The sequence below is a fragment of the Bos indicus x Bos taurus genome, chromosome 9, assembly GCF_003369695.1.
Source record: "Bos indicus x Bos taurus breed Angus x Brahman F1 hybrid chromosome 9, Bos_hybrid_MaternalHap_v2.0, whole genome shotgun sequence".
Taxonomy (NCBI): domain Eukaryota; kingdom Metazoa; phylum Chordata; class Mammalia; order Artiodactyla; family Bovidae; genus Bos; species Bos indicus x Bos taurus.
Window position 1 is genome coordinate 58,621,347 of NC_040084.1, and position 23,545 is coordinate 58,644,891.

General features: G+C 37.0%; 1 long non-coding RNA gene across 4 annotated transcripts in view; it reads left to right on the forward strand.

The window, feature by feature from the left end:
• LOC113898349 overlaps positions 1–23,545 on the forward strand; it is a 304,517-nt gene that overhangs the window by 19,001 nt on the left and 261,971 nt on the right. The window lies entirely within an intron of this gene.

Here is a 23,545-nt window from a genome sequence, read left to right on the forward strand (position 1 = left end):
TTGACTCTTTTTTTTTTATCTTGGAGAAATAAATTTTCAAATCGATAGTTTATGCCATTCTCTTTTCCTACTTCGCTTTTGTGATGCTTCCTTTAAAGACTTTCTGTGCCGTTTTATTTTGTGTCATTGTTTATGCTGGATTTGTTGTAGTTATTTTTGCATTTACATTCCTCAGAGAAATAATACTTAACAGCATAAAAATCCCAGAACCGCATCAGGATAAAAGAGGTGATTTATAAACACATAATAGTCATTTTTGGTACTTTTCATCATTAGTCAAGCTGAGAGAACAAATTGGAATTTGTGCTTCTGGTGGGCTTTCTGAAGGGATCCTCAGATAAATGTAGCCAAAGATGAAAGATAATTCCAATTAAAAGATAATGGATATTATACACAATTACAGCTGTGGCCAAGTCAAACACTTTGGAATTAAATGTCTTTGTGTGAGAAACCACGGTGTTAAATAAAATAATCAACAGGAATTTATTTCTGTCTTTGCTCTGATCTACTCACATCTCCTATTTTGGGTAGCAAGTGACAATTCTATTTAAATACAAAGACACAAAAACTTTCCAACCTGGAGTAAAGGCTAGCATTTAAACTAGTATAGTATTTTATTTAAAATTTTCAGAATTTAGCATCTGATTGTATTTATGTTCATTTTGCTAATTTAGAGCCCCAAACTGGAAAGCTTCTGCATGACAAATAATTTTTGATCCTAGTGATGACATCTTTGTAAATGTTCCATGTGCTAAATTTATCACATCTATAAGAAAATATGGCAAAACAGATAATAGAAGAAATGATAGGATTCTTACTTTAAAAGCTATGCTAACACATGTCAGTTCATAGGACTATACCTGAGACCCACAGAATAGTAGCAAAGAGAAAACAGTAAAATTAGTACAAGCAAATGAGTAAAACAAATGTATCATTAATTCCAGCAAAACCACTAAATCTAATGACTCATTGATATGACTGTGTCATGTGCAGATTTTAAAAAGAATTTTTAAATAATAGTCTTTTTTCCTTGGTAATCATGTTGATTATCTGATGTTACCAATGATAAAGTGCGATTCCTCTAAGGTCATGGAAGATGTATTATTTTAGTGTGTAGTTTCATCAAAAAGAGAAAGAAAAAAAAGCAAAGACAGACATATGTAGATGAAATACAGAGTGGGAGGATTATTATCACTTCATGCTTGATTGAGTTTAAAATCCCACAGCCTTCTCAATATCCAAGGCAACTTAATCTTTTGCCCCATGGATTATCTCTAGGTACCAAGTAAACATTTGACCCTGAAGCTCTGTGACTGCTAGCTATAGTTTATCAAAAGTTGTCACCCTCAAAAAATAAATCAGGTCACTGGGCTCTCCTCATTGTGTTCTGTTAGGGCTCTGATGAGTCTTGTAAATAATAAGAGACGTTGTATTTTTCCAGAAACTGGTTATATGGAGATATGCCTATTAACTTAATGTCTGTGTGTTTGTCCAGGTTGTCAATTTCAAAACCACGGAATGGGAAGGAGGACGTGAAATTAGAACTGGCTATCAAAACACTCCCCAAAGTGGACTTGAGGGACACTTTGGGAAAGGGTACAATAAGACCCCTAATGTTTATTGCTCCCACTGCAAAGAATACAATTAAGGTCCCTTAATGTTTATTGTTCCAGCCTGAAAGAACACCATTAAGTCTGAAGCATCACCTGATGGCATCCTCATCCAGCCACACTCCTTGAGCACAGATGGGACATTATGTAACACAAAGAGAGCTGGGTTGCTCACCTGGCTGCATTCGAAGAACCCTGTCAAGAACTTTTCTTTAAACAAATCCAGTAGCAAGATAATATGGCAGCCCACCTCCCCCATCTGCCAACATCCTGTAAGCTCTGTGGCAACATGAACAGAACTGAATCAATATTCATGATTCCTGTTTTTTGGAGGAAAAAAATGAAAGAAAGAATTAAAAAAAAAAACACACTATATGTTCTGCTGTATTAGTATGTCTAATGAGAATAAATTAAAACCCAGATGAGACATGACCCTGAACCTTTGCTTCCTCTTAACTGTCAGTTTAGCTTTCCTTAGCACTGTGATCAACTGCATTCTAAGTACAAGTTGACACTGGCTCAACGTTTTGCAAATACAGGTAAAATAGGAGGGGAACTGCCCGAAACTCGATGCTGATGGCACCTGGTTCTGCCCCATTACCCCTCATCTTGGTCTTCAGCTTCATGTAGCTCTAATTTCATTTCTTTAATAGCCTGGCTTTTGATAAGAGTCTTCCCCTCTCTGCCCCTTCCATTGCCAAGTTTCCTTTGTGGTGTCATTGCTAACTTCTCACAATGTGACTTCATTTCTCTAAGAAATTCCCAGCAGTGGTCTTTAATGGCAGGTTAATGGGCTGTTAAATCTCAAATTTTCCAGGATGATTTCGTTACTAGAAGTGGTCTTCCTCCTATTTCCAGTGTGGTCAATAGAGGCCTGTATTAGAGGCACTTAATGCTTTATACACTAAGGATATTGTGCTCCAAATCAGAACAAACAAGAGACACTTTTTACTCCTTTATGATATCAACACCATTTTAGGAGAATGTCTGCCATGGGTCCTATTTGTTATGCCTACATAAATCAATAAAGGTTATGAAAAATACAGGAAGCTTTGCCAGCTATGTGCTTACAAATATTAGATGAGAGGTTTCCCAGACAGCAGATCATCCATAAGCTGGTTCTTAAGCCTGTGTTATGGTATGCTTCATGACTTGTTTCATTATCTGCCACTGCTACTTTATGTTGGCTATTTCTTTCTGAACCCCTCATAAACAAAATCCTTAATGATACATAGCCCAAGTGAATTCATTTACCAAAAAAATAGAGCACAAGATTATATATAAACCAGAAACCTAGGTGCCTTGCTACAGAATTTCTGTAAATTATAATAGCCTGTTGGAGTTTATCATAATTTCCAATTGTATCAGCGCTATAGACAATTAGAAACCTAGCCAATGCCAATATGAAATTCTTCCTAATGATTTTTAAGAATGGTAGGTAGCTATTAAAATCATGATAATTAGGACAGATGACAAAGAGTAAATGACAAAATAAAACACTTTCCAGTAGATAGTTTTTGGATCTGATACCCTTCATAGATTCTACCTTAAATTAAAATAACTCATTGCACATTTTTCATTGAACATTTAAGGTGAAGATTGTGCCAGTTCTTAACATGTAATCTTAAGGGATTTGCATATAATTTTATAGAACATAATATTCTTTCTTTCTAATTGAATAGTATAGACATATTATCATTTGTTAGAAATGAAATGGATACAATCCAAGGAACTTATTTTTTTTCTTTACTAAGAAACTTAAAATCTAGTAGGAGAAAAATTTACAAGTACACAAATGACTAAAGTTCAAAATGAAAATTTTAAAAGCTTTTGAGACACCCTATTTTCTTTCAATATGTTATTAAATGAGATATTACTAAAAGTCTTGCTAATAGTCAGAGAACAGGTAGAAAAGGTATAATGATGCATATATAAAAGAAGATACTTTATCATACACATAAAAGTTCAAAGCAGATGAATATCTTGCCTGTAGAGACTTGGGGATATAGTATCTTTCTACCTAATGGATCTACCACCCCTTAAGACCTCGCTGTCAATTGCATCTGTCTTCAGAAGGGGGAAAGGGAAGTGAAACCTGCATACCCATGTAGGGGAGGAAAAGTAACTTTTCATCTGCCTTTGTAGGTTCTTGCTCAGTCTGATGATGAAATTGATATAAGGTAGAATAAAAGGAGAAACATGTGCTTCCCTGGTGGCTCAGTGGTAAAGAATTCATCTGTCAATGCAGGAGATGCAGCTTTGATCCCTGGGTCAGGAAGATCTCTTTGAGAAGGAAATGGCAAACTACTCCAGTATTCTTGCCTGGGAAATCTCATGAACAGAGGAACCCAGTGGGCTACAGTCTATGAGGTCACAAGAGTCAGACATGACTTAGAGACTAACCACCAAAAACAACAGGAGCAGTACACACTTAATTTTGTATGGCTGTCCTGCAAATAAATGAGACTCAAAGAGAATCAGGCAATTGAGGCTTAAATACCATCTTGAGCTAAGAGGAAAAGGATCTGGGACATCCAAGAAAAAGCAGATGATCCACAAGAAGATGAGAAAAGCAAATATTTAGTAAATAAATGCTTGCTTGTCATGCATCTAAGTCTTTCAGATGAAAAAGTTATCTGTGCTATTACTACTTTACCTGGTACAGGCCCATTTTCTAAATTATTTTAGGCAGTTAAGGGGAGGTAGGAAGACTTTCCTGAATCTGCTGGGTCTTGTTTGCCTTCAGTTCAATATGCCAAAATGGCATGCTTTGGGGTGCCTCACCTGGTTTTTAAAAACCCTTGGGCAGAGAAAGCACACATTGCTTCCATTCATATTCTGCTGGTTAGAATTCAATGGCAAGGACACACCAACCGTAAAAGAAGGTAGAAAATGGATCCTAGTTGTAGCTTGAATAAAAGACAATGAATTTTAGTGACATGCCAGCTGGTGCTTCCTTTTATGGTACTGAGAAATGGAAAAATCCTACTGAGTAAACTTTCATCACTCTGAAGAGGAATCTTTAAAGCAGGAATCTAAGAGTTATTTAAAAGTGCGAAGACAAGAGAAACTCCATAAAGAGCGGAACTGATGTTGAAATCGGAATGTCACGAGCATAAACAAAGTGTAATTGTATTAGACACACTTGGGAGGTGAGTACTCGGGAACAAGGGAAAGCAGACGGGAAAGAACACCAAATGTTGGGTTATCTGGTTGTGAATGGCAGAAGCGTGAAAGAGCCAGTCCGTCCTTATAGGTTATAAGTTAATAACTAATATGATTCAGGAGGTGGTTCAGACCAGAAAGGAAAGGACATGAAATCAAGGTGAATGTGATCTGGTAGGGGGATAGTGAAAAAATGAAAGTTAAAGACCTTCCAGGACAAAAGTTCAGAGGTAAATAGCTAAGGAATAAAAGTCCACAGAAAAAGGTTTTCAAGGCAAGAAATTGGCAAGTAAATTATTTTTATTGATTCAGTTGTGGAATGGGATTTTGCCAGTGGGTAAATGGACTGGAGATAGAGATCACTGGATGAGATGACACGAAGAACTTCAGAGAGCAGGGTGTTCAAGAGGCATCAACATAAATCTGGGAGATTCTGATAATGACAGAAAGAAAGGCTCCACCAGAAGAAACTGGTAGCCACAAGCACAGCAGTAGGGAACAAGGAAAAATTTCCCCCTACCCTAGATTTTTTGAGTTGAAAAGAAGTATACCTTAGTGAAGATGGTTGTGCAAAATGACACTGTGTCAGGGACAATGTTTTGCCACCCACTCCAGTATTCTTGGATTCCCTTGTGGCTCACCTGGTAAAGAATCCGCCTGCATTGTGGGAGACCTGGGTTCGATCCCTGGGTTGGGAAGATCCTCTGGAGAAGAGGAAAGCTACCCACTCCAGTATTCTGGCCTAGAGAATTCCATGGACTGTATAGTCCGTGGGGTTGCAAAGAGTCAGCCACAGCTGAGCAACTTACACTTTCACTTTCACTTTGCCACCGTACTGAAAATAGAGTTTAGAAATGAAATGATGGAATATTTAACAATGGATTTTAGGATTCATGCTGTATTTCTCTTCATCAATATAGTAAACACTTTTTTTAGTAAACACATTTTTTAAAACTTCAGGACAAATACTTTACATTAGATGTAAGGTGTGTGCCTGCAAGCATTCTCAGTCACTTTAGTCACTTCTGACTCTTTGTGACCCTATGGATTGTAGGCGCCTCTGTCCAGGGATTTTCCTGCAAGAATACTGGAGTTGGTTGCCATTCCCTCCTCCACGGGATCTTCCAGACCCAGGGATTGAACCTGCATCTCCTGCATTGCAAGCATATTCTTTACCACTGAACCACTCAGGAGGCCCTGGTGTAAGGTATCATGTTTTTAGCACTACTCTGAGAGCCCTAAAATTGGAATCTTACTAGTTGGAATGATATTACATTTGGAAGCAAGGATAACAAGGAAGAACAAAATGTAAATGCATAAACAGTGTTTATGTCTTTAATTCTACTCCTAAATCATATCATAACCTTAATATTCTTTGCTAAGTATAAAAAAAGTTTATTGAATGTAATTATTACAGCAAAATTATGATGGGCAAAATTTAAGCTTATTTTTATTTACGAAAGGCATGATAAAAAAAACAGCTGTTAGTTATTTTTAGCTGCCTTTAAGATTAGAAATGTGTGGATCAGTATAATAGATTAGTTGGCTAATTAATCTTTGTTTTCATAAACTCTAAATGTATAATTATAGTCTTTAGTAGTAGCACATGGAAGGCTCAGAGGAGCTTTCCTGGATTAAGATGCATTTTGATGAGCATAGAATCATGGCTGGCAGGGCATAGAGAGTCTACATCAACTATATTCTATAAGTAGTATCTGTATTATGAGTGTATTTCGGTCATAACTATCTACATATTCATAAAAGTAAAAATTATAGCTCAAATTTATATAACATAAGGAGAAAAGGGAAACAGTCTCATAAATGGTTTCTGGCATCTTCATGCAAGAAGGCACATTAGAGATGACAAGGAAAGAATAAAGAGAAAAGGAAGAAGAGAAGAAAGAAAATACTTTATTTTTAAGAAACACAAGGTTAGTCTCATTTCAGAAAACACAACACACACAATTATATGCAAAAGCTTCACTGAGCTGGGTGGAGAGTGATTTGATTTTCTACAAAAAGTTAAATTTTAGAATGTACAATTGCTGTTTGACTGTTTTTTGTAGTCTATAATAAATGTTTACTATAAATAATTTACAAGTCCACCACACATCACTCTGTTGAATAGACACTCAATAAATATTTATTGAATGAATGAAAGATAGGTACAATGGATCCTATTTCAAAGGGGATAAGTAAAATGGGAAGAAGACTATGAAATCTATCTTACACATTATTAATAGTCACTTCCTTTCTTACCCTTCAGAATACATTTCATGATTCCTTTTATGGCAGAGCAGAAATTAGATTTATTATTTTTTAGTATTTTTACAGTAAGAGTTACTATCAGAAAAAAAAAGGAAGCTATGGATTCCAAGTCATATAATGTTGGTTATCTAATAATAAAAAAGAAACCATCATATTCAACTGAAGTATGAAAACACAGGCTCAAGAATATGAAAGCTGCCTGTGGAATTCCATAGAGATCCACAGAAAAGTTGAACGTACTTTCTCTGTCACGATGAAGTTAGAAAAGGACTGACTTCAACACTCAGTGATTAACAAAACCGTGGAGTTGTGTAGGAAGAAGAAAGCAATGTCACAAGCAGACAGGCAGTCCCAGGGCAGTGCTTTGGTGGAAGGAGGTCAAGAGAAGCTGAGCTGGACAATGGCACTTCAAAGACATTTTCATGATGATTCTTGAGAGACTGTACAGGAATTCATTTTCTGTCTCATAAAAGAGTATAATTTGATGTGGTTTTATCCTATTTTTTGTCTTTACTTCCTTCTATACTGCTGTATCTAAGTTCATTTCTTGCTCCCTTTTCTACATATTAAATGCAAATCACTGGAAATGCCATGACTGTCCCATTTTCTCACAGTTGCAATGCCGCATGCAGGACTGTGTAGTTCATCACTTATTCATTTCTGAGGTCCTTGGGAGGCAAAGTAAGCAAACTTTCAGATACTTTCAGTTTTAGGATTTTGCTGCTTTCAAACATTTACTAATGTTACATTTGGAAATGTGTATTTGTTAGCTGCTGGTAGTCCTTGGCGGTCTTATTACAAGTGTCATTAAAGCATCATAATATTTGGAAGAATTGCTCTGCTTCGAGATATTCAGGTTCATTAATGAACATTATCCATCTGACACATTTGGTAAACACCAGAGCTTCAGAAAACAGCTCATCAGGGATAAACTCGGCCCTCTAGGCTCACTTGGAGAAGCTCATGAACTCACTACTGTTCACCCTCATTAGGCTTGAGATGCAGAGATGAAAAAAACAACACTGAAAACTGCCAATATTTGTACTTTCAAGTTTAGAAAGTCTAATGTCTTCTTTCATTGTTGTTATGGCGATTGGTGGGCAAGAAAAAAAGAAATGCCCTATGCAAGTTCTGTTTGCTTTTCTTTGGAAAACGTCAGTGTTACCTTTGAATTAAGTTCTGAAAAAAATAAGTTGGAATTTAAATTAAAAAAAAAAAAAGATTTTCTATCTAGTACCTCAGTTTGGGGGGAAAAATCAGGAATATCTTTCAGGGCACAAATATTGTTAAAAAATGGCATAGAAGAGTGTAAACATTATTTTTCTCAAAAACAACATTTCCTCTAAAAGGGTGATCTATGAAGCAGAAGGCCTGGGCCACATTTAGATATGACCCATATACTATAACCTATGGGAATATTCAATAAAAACTGAATTAGGTCCAACTTTCTAAAGCAAACATGATCCCAGGTATATACTTCTTTGGACACTTCAACTAAAATAGCTTCTGCCAAAAGCATAAAACATGCTTTCTCATCACTATGTAAACTATAGAGTAAAAATATTTGAGTATCTGTATAATTTTTTGTACATGAAAGATATGTAACCATATCTTACAATATTAATATTTACCTGGGAATCAAAGGATTTTAAAGATCATCATCAAAAAATATCTTTAACAGGTTAAGGTCTTATATTTTATTATTTAAAAAATATTATGTTGACTGAGCCTAGCACTTGATAAGACTCTCACTAATGTCTCTTTGAAATCATAAATAGTTCCCTGTTAAACATGTGAACTAAGAGCTTCCTTGGCTTGTTTTAAAGTTATGGGGAGATTCAACCTTCTGAATCCTCTGAAATCTTCATATTTCAATTGTGTCCACTGAGGCCATTCAGATATTTGGTCCCAGTGTAAAAATAAAAATACATTTGTATTTCAAAAGACTTTCTAATTATAATGAAAATGAAATATATATATATATTTACTGATAAAACAGTTGAAATCAATTGGATAATCCGAATTACATCCAAGAGAAATTCAGTTCTTAGTAGGATCAAAAATCTTCATCCATCAAATATTTATATCCCTTTTCTTCTTTTACTTTTAATTTGACATTCATAATAAAATCAAAATAATTATAAATGTGTGGGTAAAATAGTTCATTGTATTAACAAAAAGTATGTTCACTAGGGTAATTTGATAGTTTTCCAAAATCTTACAGGGAGGTACAATTGATCCTCATTTTCCATGGTTTCCATAGTTGAAAAAACTTGTCATCCCCAAATCAGTATTCATAGGGTATTCATGGTCATTTGTATTCATGCATAGAGTGGTGAAAAACTTGCCCAATGCACACGTTCTCAGCTGAGGTTGTATGAGGCAATGCTCTGCTATGTTTTGATCCATTCTGTCAAGAAGTATCCTTTCCAAGATTTATATAGTGCCGGTTTTTCACATTTTTGTGCTTTTTTGTTGGTGATTTTCCGGCATCAAACTGTCTCCAAGCATAGCGCTAAAGTGCTAGCTAGTGTTTCTATGCCCAAGAAGGGTTCAATTTGCCCCAGAGAAAATGTGTATTTCAGATAAACTTGATTCAGGGATGAGTTATAGTGCTGTTGACTATGGATTCATTGGTAATGAATCAACAATACATACTAAATAAGGTGTCTTTAAACAGAAACATAATACATAAGACAAGTTTCTGTATTATTCAGTTGGTTAAAATGTTGTGACCAGAGGTTCACAGGAACCTAACTCTGTGTTTCCCCTAAATGTAATAGTTCTGTATTCACTAATACAGAGTTCATGGCAATGTATAGAACATGACAACCACAAACAATAATAATCGAATGTATATATTATTTTGTAAGTCCTATTAGATGAGACTGGAACTGTTGATATCACTCTTTGCTTAGGCAATATACAAATTCAATTTTCATCAACACAAAGTCTTTGTATGTTATGTTCTCATTCCCATAAGAAGCAAATTCAATACTTTAAACATTCTGTCAGGTAACCAAACATTTTCTTTGGTTACCTGAGCATTTCAAAGAATGTGCATGCAAATTAATGACGACTGTCATTTGGTAGGAATAATTCTCCTGCAAATATTTTGGTAGGGTTTTGTTTTGATAAGTCATATTAAGATATTATCACTTTCACTGAAAGTGAAAGAAAGTGAAGTCGCTCAGCCGTGTCCAACTCTCTGCGACCCCGTGGACTGTAGCCCACCAGGCTCCTCCCTCCTTGGGATTCTCCAGGCAAGGATACTGGAGTGGGTTGCCATTTCCTTCTCCAGGGGTTCTTCCTGACCCAAGGATTGAACCTGGGTCTTCAGCATTGAGGGCAGATGCTTTTACCATCTGAGCCACCAGGGAAGCCCACATATACATATATATATATATATATATATATAGCACTATTTTATATACTGTACAAATTTTTCAGATAAGCTTGAAGATAATTATACATTTATTTTAGAAGTACTCTAAAGAAAATACCTATTTCAATGCCATTAACATAACCAGTACACAGAATTAAGAATTGAATAGCTTAAAAAATGTATTGATGATATTTTATAATAATCAGAAGTTTACAGATACACCTGACTAAAATAACTTCATTTGTAAAACAAAGATAAATGATCATTTTACTATTCTGACCCAAATTGTAAGACTTTCAAAATTTTCAAAATCTAGCCATGAAGTTGGTTGAGAATTACCATGCACTTGGACTTGATACTGACATCAGTAATCAGGAAGACAGATATAGCATCAAATGTTAAACTAATACTTACCTATAATAAAACTACATTTAGTTGGGATATGCTGCTGCTGCTGCTGCTAAGTTGCTTCAGTCGTGTCTGACTCTGTGTGACCCCATAGATGGCAGCCTACTAGGCTCCCCCGTCCCTGGGATTCTCCAGGCAAGAATACTGGAATGGGTTGCCATTTCCTTCTCCAGGGGTTCTTCCTGACCCAGGGATTGAACCCGGGTCTCCTGCATTGTGGGCAGAAGCTTTTACCATCTGAGCCACCAGGGAAGCCCATATATACATATATATACAGCACTGTTAAAATAGTTTAATATACTGCCATAGATGGCAACCCACCAGGCTCCCCCATTCCTGGGATTCTCCAGGCAAGAACACCGGAGTGGGTTGCCATTTCCTTCTCCAATGCATGAAAGTGAAAAGTGAAAGGGAAGTCGCTCAGTTGTGTCCGACTCTTAGAGACCCCATGGACTGCAGCTTACCAGGCTCCTCCATCCATGGGATTTTCCAGGTAAGAGTACTGGAGTGGGGTGCCATTGCCTTCTTTGTAGTTGGGATATATCTAGAAACAAATGCCCTGTGAAGGGCATTATAGGAACCAGTTAGAACACCATGAGGCAGAAGAAGTGGTCATTGAAAAGACCTGAAGATCCTTTAGCTGAGGCTCTTATTGAGGGTGGGGCTGGGCTGGCAGCTTGTATCCAGGCAAAGATGAGGCACTGAGTCTTGGTAATGGTGGTGGTTTGAGCACAGAGTTTTAATCTTGGCAAGCTGGAGATTTCATGCCTATCTTATTTTCCTTTGAGAGGGACCTTTTCTTATCTCGGACACTCCTGCCTGGGATTCTTACTGTAATTTGTCATCCATAGATGGCCACTCAGCAAGCAACAGAGCTTAAGAAGAAGCATTTGTTGTTTCAGAAAGGTTTCTGGGTAGTTATACCATCGGACCTGTCATAAAAACCAAGAGCACTGATTTAAATTCTTTGGTGTGTTACTTAATTACCTTTTTAATTAGGATAAAATGTCTTTTCACCCTCTCCTATTTGAATACCGCCATCCCTGCTTTCAGGGCCAAGTTATAAATACACTGCAATGAATAGCTCTCACCCCCTCCCTTCTCTTTCCCCAATGAGCCAGCTGCTCCTGTGTGTTCAACTGTCAGGATCTGCGCTGCAGAGATGCTCCGAGTGCTCCCTAATAACTTGGGGAATCGGTGCCGCTCATCGCCAAGGCTGACAGCTGAACACAGCTCAGGGGAACTAAATGTGCAAGAGGAGCAGAAAGAAAAGGGGAGATTGATTCTTTGAGATGCAAGGAAAAAATGCCTACAAAAATAGCCATAATCCTGCGGGGTGGGTGATGAGGGTGAGGACTGGGAAATGTGTTAGTCGACATGGGAAAAGGAAAATAAAGTTCCAGTTGGAAAGTCGAAGAAAAGATAATTTACAAGGAACACTTGATTTATTTCCTCTTCTCATGGATAGAATTTTAAAACAATCTTCTTTGTCTGTTGAGACCCAGTACTGGGAGACATAGATGTCTGAAGTTGGGGACCCTTTGTCCACAGAGCCAGATTTTCCTTTGGGGAAGAGAATCTGCTAAGAAACAAAGAGCCTGCTAGTAGCTCTCTGGATGGCCTTTATACGAGGGCTTCCAGAATTATAAAACATTCTAACAAGAATAATTTTGAGATGCAAATTTTAAAATTATGTTTAGTTGTAGCAAGATACACATGACATGAAAGTTGCCATCGTAAACATGTTTAAGCATACAATTCAGTGGTATTGAGTACATTGCCATTGTTGTGCAACTTTTGTCACCATTCATCTCCAGAATTTTTTTTTGTAAAACTAAAACTCTAGGCCCACTAAACAATAAGTCTCCAGCCTCCTTTCCTCCTACTCCTGGTCATGACCATTCTGCTTTCTGCCTCTGTGAATTTGACTGCTCTAGGTATCTTATGTAAGGAGAATCACACAGTGTTTGTCTTTTGGTGACTGGCTTCTTCCACCTCTCTTAATATCCTCAAGATTCATCTACCTTATCACACATGTCAGAGTTTCATCTCTTTTCAAGGTTGAATTAATTATATGCTCATTCATGCTTGAGAAAACTTGGGTTGCTTCCACCTTTTGGCTATTGTAAATAATCTTCTATGGGTATACAAGTAATGCTACTATGAATATGGCTATTTAATTCAGGCCAGTCACTCAGTCATGTCCGACTCTTTGCCACCCAATGGACTGCAGCATTCCAGGCCTCCTTGTCCATCACCAACTCCTGGAGTTTACCCAAACTCATGTCCATTGAATTGGTGATGCCATCCAACCATCTCATCCTCTGTTGTCCCCTTCTCCTCCTGCCTTCAATCTTTCCCAGCATCAGGGTCTTTTCCAATGAGTCAGCTCTTCGAATCAGGTGGCCAAAGTTTTGGAGCTTCAGCTTCAACATCAGTCCTTCCAATGAACATTCAGGACTGATCTCCTTTAGGATGGACTGGTTGGATCTCCTTGCAGTCCGAGGTACTCTCAAGAGTCTTCTCCAACACCACAGTTCAAAAGCATCAATTCTTTGGCACTCAACTTTCTTTATGGTCCAACTCTCACATCCATACATGACTACTGGAAGAATCACATCTCTGCTTTTTAATATGCTGTCTAGGTTGGTCATAACTTTTCTTCCAAGGAGCAAGCATCTTTTTCATGGCTGCAGTCACCATCTGCAGTGATTTTGGAGCCCAAGAAAGTAAAGTCTCTCACTGTTTCCATTGTTTCCCCATCCATTTGCCATGAAGGGATGGGACTGGATGCCATGATCTTCGTTTTCTGAATGTTGAGCTTTAAGCCAACTTTTTCACTCTCCTCTTTCACTTTCATCAAGAGGCTCTTTAGTTCCTCTTCACTTTCTACCATAAGGGTGGTGTCATCTGCATATCTGAGGTTACTGATATTTCTCCTGGCAGGCAATCCTGATTCCATCTTGTGCTTCATCCAGCCCAGCGTTTTGCATGATGTACTCTGCATGTAAGTTAAATAAGCAGAGTGACAATATATAGCCTTGATGTACTCCTTTCCTGATTTGCAACCAGTCTGTTGTTCCATGCCATTTCTAACAGTTGCTTCTTGACCTGCATACAGATTTCTCAGGAGGCAGGTCAGGTGGTCTCACTCATAATCACCTCCAGAACAGAACCTGTGAAGCCAATAGGGGAACAGTCCAAAATTAGAAATAGAGTGAAAAGGAGTATTGGGATAATTTGGATTGTGTATCTCTTTCAATGTTGAATTTTTTCTCATTAGTTCATTTATAGATTTGTGTGTTTATTTTTCTCTTATGTTTTCTTATAATTTTTGGAAAGAAATAATTAGATAAAGAGTTAAAATATAAGCAGTAAACATCAGAAAATTTTTAAAGCATTTATGTCATAATAGCCTCCATTGTATGTAGAGACTTCTGAAGAGTACCATTGGCCTTAGAACTTAGTAATGAATTATTAAATAGTTGTTCTTTGAAGGGAAATAATAGAGTTTTAAATTAATGTGAAGTCATGAATCTGAAACATGACTCAAGCTGAGTTTGTGGGGTTATTTGAAATAATATGATCTTATATCAGTTTAAAATGCTTATATGAATCCCTATATATCCTTTTTTTTTTCCTAATTTTATTTTTATTTTTATTTTTTTTATTTTTTTTAAACTTTACATAATTGTATTAGTTTTGCCAAATATCAAAATGAATCCACCACAGGTATACATGTGTTCCCTTAAAATTAGTCCTAAAGCTGATATTTGAAATACAAAAAGCTCATGCCCAGATAGGTAATGAACTATGACTCTCTCTTTTAGAGATAATCAGTCATTAAAACTTAATTTTAAGTCAACCATAGAAATAAATAGAATTCTGTAAGTATTCAACAATTCATGATTAAAATTTTTTTCCCAATGCTGTTATCTCTCCTTGTTCAAAGAAATTACCAAATTCTACCATGTCTGCATTTTTCAAATGTCTGGTTCCATACTCTCTGCTTTATCTGCCCTACCACTACCGCAGCCATGCAGAAGTCTTATACAGGATATATTGTATAAATCTGACTGGTATTTATTTATTCAAAGTCCTTCAACTTCTAATTGTTGGGGATGAAAAGAAAGATAAAAGGAAAATAAAGAATTCTTTAGCCTCCCATAGAGAATAAGACTTACTATGACCTAGCTCCTATCTGTCTCTCTCTGGTCTTGTCTTTCATTATGTCAAAAATAAATGGCAAAATAACAGAGAACGTCAGTAGGGGGAGGGATGTCTTTGAAGAAAAAGTCTTGTGGAATGAGCTACATTTAAGGCAAAATACTTTTTAAGAAGCACCAGTTGTTTGAAGCACAAAGGTAAGATCATTTCACTAAGGAGAAAACAGGAAGGTTCAAGGACTTAAGAGGAAGAAAGAGGTAACTTGAGCAGGATGAATAAGGTGTCCTATGTTGGAGATGTTCTTGGAGACAAAGGTAGTTGACCGATCACATAGACCATGATGTGGTCTTATAGACCATGGACTTATAGACCATGATGAAAAACTGGTGTTTCATACTAAGTGGGGATGGATTTAAGGAAGGAAATCACATGACACAACTTTTCCAAATATCACTATGAAAAAATAAAAGTATTTGTCACTCAATCATATCCAACTCTTTGTGACCCCATGGACTGTAGCCCACCAGGTTCCTCTGTCCATGGGGATTCTCCAGGCAAGAATACTGGAGAAGGATAGTCATTCCGTTCTCTAGGGGATCTTCCCAACCCAGGGATAGAACCCAGATCTCCCACATTGGAGGGAGATTCTTTACTGTGTGAGCCACTGAAAGTGAAAGTGAAGTCGCTCAGTCCTATCTGACTCTTTGCGACCCCGTGGACTGTAGCATACCAGGCTTCTCCGTCCATGATATTCTCCAGGCAAGAATACTGGAATGCGTTACCATTTTTTCTCCAGGGGATCTTCCCGACCCAGGGATCGAACCGAGGTCTCCCGCATTGGAGGCAGATGGTATAACCTCTGAGCCACCAGGGAAGCCCCATAAAGCAAATAGCTTTCCCCATTTTAGAAATAATAAAACTTGATAGCCTGAGATGTTGCATCTTAAGTGGCAGAGGCAGCATTCAAACCTCCGTTTTGCCTGACTTTAAAGGCTTCTTTCTTTTCATTACACTGTGTCAAAGAGAAAGGTTTTGTTAGGATCTTTGTCATTGTATTAGAAGAGAAAATAATTGAGTACTTCTTTTCCCACTCATTAATTTCTATAGCACTTTAAAAGCAAAATCTCATCCACAATATTTAAGCAAAAATAAATGAAAAAGTAAATACACTCATGGGGAAAGTACAGAAAAAAGGTAATAAGAAATTGAAAAAGGAAAAATAATCTTCTTTAGTATTAAAAAAAGTGGGAGGAAGAGGAGATCAAATAGTGGTTTGGCTAATTTGAATCTCCCCTGGGTGGGCAGCACCGCTCAGTTCAAAAATGCCTCTTAAAGTAGTTGAGTGCCCTCTTCCCTCCTGAAGTTGGTAGACCACATCGGTGCAGCTACACGGAAGGGTTAAATGGAGAACACAGAACAAATCCCTTACTGTGTGAAGCCAAAGGCCAACTTATGCTCTCAAATGGCTCCACAGCTGGTCGTGGCCTTTAGGGTCCTGAGAGCAGTCCGGATAATGTGAGGCTGAAGGCTGTGTGCCCTGATGAGAGATGCTGACAGCTTCTACCACCCCAAGTCCATTTAACACCGAAACCACGTGCAACCTATCTGGAGAAGTGGAGAAGGCAGTCTTTAGGCAGCCCCACAAATAATCCACTGACTTTTGATATCTCTACACATCCGTGCCTATCACTCACCCTTTGAACGTCATTATGGAAGAAGCAGAGCAGGAGAGTCAAATATCACAATAGATATTACTTTAGCTAAGTGGTGTCTTGGGAGAGAAAAAAACAAAACAAAAAAACACAGGAGTGACATTAGTATACAGAAGCAACTGGTGACACGGTTTATTTATTCAGCAAGGGATATTTTAAATCAATGCAATGGGCATGGACTCTGGAGTCAGACACAAGTAGATCGTAATGTGAAGTTCCCAGCCATCCTAAGAACTTAGGCAGGTTAACTGAATTACACTGAATCACAACATCAATATTGACAAAATGAGAAATAATAAGCAGTTTAAAATGTATTTGAAAATATGCCGAATACATAAATGTTGCTCAAAAAATATTTGGGTTTTGCCCCTTATTTGAATATTTTCTTGCAGCCCAAAGGGGTTGAGCCATGAAAGACTGCTTATTTATCCAAGCAACTAAAAAAAAAAAAAATCACTAAGATCTTGTGTCCTTCACCAGTTTCTTTAATATCTCTGAGTTTTAGTTTCAAAATCTTTCAGAGAAAACTATATCCCCAGAAAGCAATTATGAAAAAAAAGATAAGAATAATTATGATTCTCATAATCTCTACTCAGAGATCTTTACTCAGAGTTTGAGAAAAATATGTTGAAAAAACCAGGTACTTAGATTATTATAATTATTCATGTTTTTATTGAGACTAATTAATGCCAAAAATAAGCACCAAAGAGATATTTGAAAAGCAGTGCTATTTCTTTGGAAGTCGCTCCTTTCCAAAATGTATGATTTTAATGTTCCCTTAGATCGCTTTTTGTTAGAAATATTTTTACATAGATACATACCTATCCAATCCTTAGCCATTAGTACTAAAATGTATTTCTTTCTGAGATATAAATGATGTTCAAAGGCCAATCACTCTGTACAAATGTCACACTCCTCAAGATTGATTTAGCATTTCTCCAACCTTCAACAGATTCTTGAATCAGTAATACTCAGAGACACAAAGCACATCAAATATACTAGTGTAATGCTTACAAAATCAATAAATGGTGGTCTTGTGAGTCTTGTTATGTCTACTTTATTGATGGACTTTTTATTATATCTGTAATTACGTTCAAAAATACAGTTTGATGTTCTTAAGAAAAAGTATTAACTCTTAAATTCTCTAAACCATAGGCCTTTGACTTTTTCCTTTTTTTTTTTTTTTTTTAACTGTTCTATGGTGTAAACTATTCTACATCCAAACAAACAAGAAAGCCACAAATGAATCTTTGAGGTTCAGGGGCTGGAATGGAGGCTCTTATTGGATTAGTCAGATAGATCCACCTGTCTACCCAGAAAAGTACTGAGAAGGGCTCTTTTAACTTGGGACTTAATGGAGATAATCAAAGAAAGTGTTGAGACTGATTCATCCCACTATCTCTAAAGAGAATAGTACTTACATACAATAAACTCTAGAGATTGGGTGTGATTTCTGGTCATTTTCTGTTTCTTCTCACCGACAAGTGATGGTTACCAGTGCATGGCTAGGCAAATGGCTGTGGTTCAATTTTACTCTTCTTCTGGTTTTCTACTTCCTAGATCTCCTACAAGAAATAGACTATCAAGAACATCTTTTCTGCACTCCAATGCCCTTATTATTATTTTACAGGAGTACTAGAATTTACATACATAGGTTATGTATGTGTCAGCTATTTGGATATGGTCAGTTCTCTTAATCATAAATTCACTCCAAGGAGTAGTCAATATCTAAACAGGTGCCATTTTTGTTGATCAAACATATTTGAATATCATCCATTTCCTATGGTTCAAATTAATATAATGACCAGCATTTCACAACTTTGAGCAACATAGGCTTAGCTGTTTAGCTTAATCCATTTTCAAAGAAGAATTTTCATTGGTAAAATTAGTGACTTTGACATGCATGTTCATGGGTTTTGGAAATCATTTTTCCCTAGTAAAATTAATGCTATTCAGATATGTGGATTGGCTTTATTTCAGAGACAAACTATTCTCTTATGAACAGAATATAACAGTCTAACAAGCCCTTTAAAGCATAGCCACAAGGATGATGCCTGAGGCTTGATCTTTAAATGGTCCTGTGTCCAGCCACTGGTCTCCAGAATACTTCTCATATCTGCTTCAACTGACCGTCCGATGCAAACTAGGATAGAAGAACCTACAAATATAGGAGACTGAGGTTTCGTTTTTCTTATAGAGTAAGTTGTTTAAAATGTTTTACACCTATTTGCCAACACATGATTGTTTAATATGTATCTCTGTGGGTGGTTGAATTTGATCTGACACTTGCTTACATTATTGCTTGGTTAGGAAGTATAGGAAGTGGCAGCTACATGATCACCTAAAATATCCTAACAGTTGCACATAACTAAGTTTTCTTAGGTCACTTGGTGACCCAATATCTTAATCTTCTAAATGTGTCCCTGATCAAAGTACAGTCTTTGTGAGGTAATTACTCATCTGTCCCTGTGGCAGACTTCCCTTCCTCCAGAAGGCTGTCCTGTGCTGAGAATCTCTGGGATGCCATGCTTCATTGACTGTAGACCAAGTGCTCTGTGTTAAAGTCATGTGGTTTCTTTCAGTTCTCACTGGGATCAGCATGCTCTCTGAGAGGATTTAAAGCCTTTTCAGCTGGAAGAGTCACTTCTTGCTTTGGGCTAGGACTCCATACATTGCCTTATCAATTTGAACAGTGATGGGGTTATGGTACTCAATGTTGATATTACTATACTCCCTGCCCTGAAGTGTGGGGCATTACTGCTTTATGGTCTTACAGGAAAGGCTTTATGTATGGCCATGCTTTATGTATGTTCATGGTCTTGCAGGAAAGCTTTTATGTATGTTCATGCTTTAAATCCTACTTTACAACTTATGTGAAAGCGAGGCACAGCTTACTATGATTTATAATGTAACATATTATCACATATGAATTTTGGAACATAAATGCCAGAGTTTAGGGTTCCCTGAAAAACAGATTTTGAAATACTGATTCATATCATCTGATCATTGGGTGTGAGCTGCTCTCGTAAAAAGGGTGTAATATTAGTCAAAGCTGCTGCTTTTTGCCAAGGAAGGTGCCCAGAGAGGGAACTGGCCATAAATTGTCAGCAACCAACACTCTCTGGAGCTTGAAGAATAAGGACCACAGTCTTGAAGGCTGGTCAGATCGGCACATCACAACATCTTTTCTAGTTAGTCTGAGATTCGGACTATTTTCAATGAGGTCCCTTTCTTTTTCTGAGAGTGTCTTCCTGGTCTGGTTTTGACTCAATCTCAAATTTGCCCTTGATTTCTCCGGCACTGCCATAATTATATGGGCTCTCCCACCTCTCCTCATAAATGTCATGAACCTCAAAGGCACAATATTTGTCAAGAGTATAGGAGAGGCTCCCTTTCCTGTTAACACCAACCCAAACTGTGTCCAGCACTAACAAATAAGGGAAAATGTAAAGGAAAACCATTGTTGAAAAGAAATATGATAATTTTAAAGTATTTATTTATTAATTTACTTGCTATATAGTAATCTCTACCTCCTCCAATGTAAAGATGGAAACAAAAGAAAACATAGAGGCTTCCAACTTGGAGCCAAGTGCCCCTGAGAAGTAGGAGAGCCTAAAAAAAGTGATTAGAGTAATTCAATATATCATATAACCTAGTAAGTTAAAAATGACTGAGAAGTGGTCAAAGGCAAATTAACACCAGAAGATTAGAGTTGTACCCCAGTGAATAAAGGAAATGATAGTAGGAAAAAGAGCTCAAGAAAATGTTAAATTACTTTGACATGATATTCCTGGGAAAACAGGAAAGCAAGAAAAAAGGAGCTGGAGTGATCAAAAGGCGGGTGAAGTGATTTCTGCTACTCTTAGACTAACAAGTGTTCTCTGATAGTTTACACCTACAAGACCATCCTCAATTTCCTCAGGTTTACAAAACTCCATATTAATGCAACTCCCTCTCAAGGAGAGCAAGAGGGGGATTAAGTACAAAATTAAGACCTTCAGGAAAAATGTAATACTTTAAAACAGCATACTTTCTCCAAAGTTTCTAGCTAATATTTTCTAATTTTGGCCTTTTACTTAAATCCCATGTGGGCCTACCCTGCCAATTTTCACCTCACCAATTCTACTTTCATTCAAAGTGTTTTTGAAATGCAACATCTACCATGAAGGTTTCCCTCATAAGAATGGTTTCTGCATGTCTAGCTAATCTGAGTATGCAAATATATTGACATTCTCACTTATCTCGTCCTTACTTCATATACTCGGGATACTAGCTTGTTTAGAAATCTATTCCCCAGTTTTATTTATCCAGTTACCAATCCCAGAACCTTACAGGTAACTATGATGTCAATAAACTCCTGCAAAATTAAACAGTCTGTGGGGTCCCAAAGAGTTGGACATGACTGAGCATGAACAAAATGATGACATAGTTTGGCACTCAAAATGATTTCTAATGTGTCAGTATGGTCACATCTTATCCAAGAGTACACAGTACAAAAAACCAAGAAACCCTCCTGAGGGGCCACTGGTCATCCCTCAGACTTAATTTATTTATGTCTTTATCCGTCGCGACCAATATGAATATCTATAGCAAACTCTAGCTCTGTAATGTGTCATCTAAACCACAGATATAGAAACATAGATATAAAGGAAACAGAAGAGACCCATCATCTTTAAATAAAAGGGAGCAATGATCTTCACAGATTGTCTCCATGCAGAAGGAAGTCCCTGTAGAAAGGTCTATAAACAGAATAACTGTGCACTCACTATATTTTATTCAGAGATACCAGTATTTATTTTTAAACAAAAAGGAAGGTTCTCAAGGCCCATTAGTTTTTTCTTAACCACAGACAAACTTCACCCACCCCCTTTGGAATCGGTGATTATTTTCATAGTACTCTGGATCATTTCAAAAAGAATAAAATAGAATGAAGGGCTGCTCTTACAAACACAAATTTTATAGAATCCTTTGGACTGGCAGCTTTGGAAATTCTTCTCTCAAGGGAAGTAAATTTAAGTGGAGCTGCACTTGAGTTCAGTTTGTATTCCCCTCTCAATTACCATCAATGCAGCTGAATCAGGAGCTACACCAAAATTCCTGAGATAGCTTTTTAAAAATCTAAAATAAAAGAAGAAAGTGTTACTGCAGACTGAGGTGAAAGAAATTTTGATACAAGAGGGACAAAATCCCTGGAGGGAGGAGCTGAGGGCAAGAAATAATGAAACAAAAGCTTGCAATACCCAAAGCAGAATATGCACACTGTGATCTTTGTTCTTTCTTTTAATTGTTTAGGCCTGCAAATATTTGATATGAAGTTGCTTGACTTAAGAGGCAAGGGAATTTTTTTTAACAGATACAAAATGAACAACCCAGGTGATTATCATAATGTGGGAAAAGAACAGCAAGTTAGGGTAATATATTTGGAAGTTGCTGTGATTATAAAATTCCCCAACAATGGACCCCAGGCAGCAGGCAGTGGGAGAATCCAATCATGCCTTATTGCTTAGGCATACTGTAGGCCACTATTATATAAACACTTATTAGCTCAAAACAATAAGTTATGTTTATAAGACAAAACATTATTCAGTAATGCTTCTCCACTCCCAATAGCTAGATCTTTGCTTTGGCTTCGACTTTTCAGTAAGTAAGAGACGTTTTGACTAATTAAAATGTGCAAAATATGTAAGTTTCAGAGCTGGTTGTTGGATTCGAGCAATTGCAGAAAAACAACTTTTTTGAAGATAGTACAATCCGATATTTATGAAATGCTATTGAAACTTAATACTCAAAATGGAGTAATTTTTGAGTTACTTATCTCTTTCTTACCTTCCTGTCAACTCACGCCTACGATTCCAGCCATACAAAACATTTAACTCTTTTATGAAAGCTTCAAGTGCTATCGGAGAGGGTTTTAACATAGCACTAAGAATACCCATGGGAGCATAATTATTGTTGCCCAGAATGTGCATCTTGGTGCATTACTTCTAGTCTGACAGCTCTGCTCTATCAAGCACACTCTGGTTCATGTATGCATGTCAGTACCATTGTAGCCTTCTCTGTGCTGACCTAAGTACCATTGAGCAGATTTAAATTGTAGATTTAAATTTAAATCTACACAGTGAGAATCTGAGCTCGTTAGATATTAGAATCAAGTTTTCTGATTCCAGAAAGATTGATTAGGGTACTTCCACAGGCATTTTTGGAAAAAGTAGAAAACAACACAGTATTTGGTCCACATTTTGTAAATTGACTAAACAAATCAGTATCAGATTTGGGATGGTAAATGTAATGCTTGCATTTTGATTCTCATCTATTACAATAAAGAGCTTTCCTTGTGGCTCAGCTGGTAAAGAATCTACCTGCAATGCAGGAGACCTGGGTTCAATCCCTGGGTTGGGAAGATCCCCTGAAGAAGAGAAAGGCTATCCACTCCAGTATTCTGGCCTGGAGAATTCCATGGACTCTATAGTCCATGTGATCACAAAGAGTCGGAAATGACTGAGTGATTTTCACTCACTTCACTCACAATAAAGATGCACTAATTTTAAGGATTCATGGTGAGTACTGTGCCAAATACTATGGATATAGAGGTAGAACAGACCTAGGTTCTAAATTAACATATAGAGATGCACAAAATATGTAAAGTTAGGAACTGAAGGAAGTTAAGATTTTAGTAGATTCAAGACTTTGCTGTGAATAAAATCTGAGATTAAGACCTAATGCTTCAGGGAAATGGTTCTGTGATCTTATGCAGTCTCTTTCATCATCATAAACCTCAGTCACTTGTTCTGTAAAATGGATTTAATACCAAAAGCTGCCTCCTTGGGTGA